Genomic DNA, 3,192 nt, shown 5'->3' with positions numbered 1-3,192 from the left:
GATTTTGATATAATATTAATTACTAGATTTATTATTATTGCTGGGATAACAAAGAGTGCACAAATTCCATTTTCTGCATGACTACCTGCAGCTATAGCTGCACCAACCCCAGTTTCTGCATTAGTTCATTCTTCTACTTTAGTTACTGCTGGGGTTTATTTATTAATTCGTTTTGGGGATATATTAATATATACTGTTCTTGGTAGGATACTTTTATTATTATCTGGACTAACTATATTTATAGCTGGTGTTGGTGCTAATTTTGAATATGATTTGAGGAAAATTATTGCTTTATCTACACTAAGACAGCTTGGATTAATAATGTTAACATTATCTATGGGATTAAAGGAGTTATCATTTTTTCACTTATTAACGCATGCTATATTTAAGTCTTTATTATTTTTATGTGCTGGTGTAGTTATTCATGTTATAGGAGATGTTCAGGATATTCGCTGTATGGGGGCCTAATTAATAAAATGCCAATAACTATTTCTTGTATAATAATTTCTAGTCTTGCCATATGTGGAATACCATTTTTGGCTGGGTTTTATTCTAAGGATTTAATTTTGGAAATATTAAGTATATCTTCTTTTAATTTAGTAATATTTGTTTTATTATGAATTTCTACGGGTATAACTATAGCTTATAGGTTTCGGTTGAATTATTATTTAGTTGGTAAATCTTATAGAGGTGTTTTATTTCAATTTTTTTCTGATGATGGAGGGTGAGGGATATTTAAGGGTATATTAGGTTTACTATTCCTATCTATTGTAGGTGATTAATTTTTCCTTCTGTTTTTGTTATTATTATTCCACTTAAATTGAAGATAGGGGCAATTATTTGTATTTTATTGGGTGGGTGAATTGGATATAATATCACGTCTTTCTTGTTTGAAGTTTATCCATTTTTTAATAATAAAATAATATACTATTTATTAGGAGGTATATGATTTTTACCTTACCTATCTTCGGGGGGGTTAATTGGTAGTTCATTTACGACTGGAGGTTTATATATTAAGGCTATTGACTATGGGTGAAGTGAACTTATAGGTGGACAGGGGGTATATAAATATATAAGGAGTGGTTCTTTAAATATTCAACTTATACATTCTAACTATTTTAATATTTATTTTATATTTTCATTTTTAATAGTAGTTTATTAATAATTTATGTGTGTTTATATAGCTTATAATAAAGTATAATATTGAAGTTATTAGGAAGAATAGAATAATAATTCTATAAACATTTCTTGAACTTATTTAGAGTTCAGCTTTATCATGAAAAGATAATGTAATTTTATACTAAAGAAATAATATGAAGAGTATTAATGGAATTTCACCACTAAAGATGGAAGTTAGCAGCCAACACTTAATATTATACCCCTTAACTGAGGAAACAATCCTAATTTTATTATTAACATTAATATGCCGCCTTCCTTTGGCTTCAGTTAAGTAAGCAAGGGTAATATATACCAATTTATTCAGGTCGAAGCTGATTGCTTTTGCTTCTTGCTCAGTAAAGTAAATTGAATTATTCAATAACTTTTGAATGCAACTCAAATGTTATTATTAACTATTACTCCAGCATGCTCATTCTAGTGATCCTTGGGTTCATTCGTGATATAAGCCTAGAAGTAAAATTAATAGGAATAAGAATCTAACACATAATCAATATATTAGTTTTGAATTGGTAATAATAACTGTTATTGGTAGTAGTAATACAATTTATACATCAAAAATGAGAAAAATTACTGCAATTAAGAAGAATTTTATAGAGAATTTAATTCGTGCAGAGGATTTTGGGTCAAATCGACACTCAAATGGTGATCTTTTTACTCGGTCTGTAATTATTTTTTTTGATAGTAGTGTGGATAATATTATTACAATTGAGGTGATCATTATAATTAGTAATGAGATACTTATAATTATATTAATTATTTACTTTATTTTATTATAATCTTTTTAATTGGAAGTTAAGCGTACTTTAAATATACTAAGTAAATATTATCTACCTCATCAATAAATTGAAATATAAAGGAATAATCATACTACGTCTACGAAGTGTGAATATCATTCTGCTGCTTCAAATCCAAAGTGATGTGTTGGTGAAAAGTGGCATAAGATGTGTCGAGCTAAACATACTCCTAGGAATGTTGATCCAATAATGACATGTAGTCCATGAAATCCTGTTGCTATAAAGAATGTGGATCCATATACTGCATCAGCAATAGTAAACGGGGATTCATAATATTCATATGCTTGAAGAATAGTAAAATATACTCCTAATATTAATGTTAATATAAGTGCTTGCGTTGTGTGCGAATGATTTTTTTCTAACAATCCGTGATGGACCCATGTTACTGTTACTCCTGAGGCTAGCAGAATTGCTGTATTTAATAAAGGTACTTGTATTGGATTAAATGAAGCAATTCCCCTTGGTGGTCATAGTATCCCTAGTTCAATTGTTGGGGATAAACTTCTATGAAAAAATGCTCAAAAGAATGATACGAAAAATAGTACGTCTGAAATAATAAATAGAATTATACCTCATCGTAGTCCTATTATAACTTGATTTGTATGTAATCCTTGGTATGTCCCTTCTCGTGAAATGTCTCGTCATCATTGAATTATTGTAAGGAGTATAGTTGTTATTCCTATTAGTAATAGTATTATATTTTGTTGGTGAAATCATCTAATTATACCTGTTGTTAATATTATTGCTCTAATGGCCCCTGTTGCTGGTCATGGGCTTTGATCTACTAGGTGATATGGGTGGTTTTGGTTTGTTGACATTAGTTATTTTGATTCTCTGGAATAAATAGCAATTAATAAGGCAAATACATAAGATTGGATAAATGCTACGGCTGTTTCTATAATAATTAATATAATTTGTGTTAAAATTAATATTGAAAGTCCAATAATTTCTAATATTGTTCCTGTATTTCCAAGTATTGATATTATTAGGTGTCCAACTATTATATTTGCTGCTAATCGCACTGATAAAGTTATTGGACGAATTAAATTTCTAATTATTTCAATACCTACTATGATTGGTATTAATAGTGCTGGTACACCTTCCGGCACTAGGTGTGCTAATATATGTTTCGTATTGTTAATTCACCCAAATAGTATGAATGATAATGATATTGGTAGGGCTTGGGTTAGGGTAAAGACTAAGTGGCTTGATCTAGTAA

The 3,192-nt window shown here is 29.1% G+C and overlaps 1 pseudogene; it reads right to left on the bottom strand.

Moving 5' to 3' along the window:
- Positions 1 to 2,014: 2,014 nt before the first annotated feature.
- Positions 2,015 to 2,791, bottom strand: LOC146000085 (cytochrome c oxidase subunit 3 pseudogene; annotated as a pseudogene).
- Positions 2,792 to 3,192: the final 401 nt, after the last annotated feature.

The sequence above is a fragment of the Lepisma saccharinum genome, chromosome 16, assembly GCF_977018435.1.
Source record: "Lepisma saccharinum chromosome 16, izLepSacc3.1, whole genome shotgun sequence".
Taxonomy (NCBI): Eukaryota; Metazoa; Arthropoda; class Insecta; order Zygentoma; family Lepismatidae; genus Lepisma; species Lepisma saccharinum.
The sequence above is the reverse complement of the archived record's forward strand: the minus strand, read 5'-3'. Positions and strand labels throughout refer to the sequence as shown.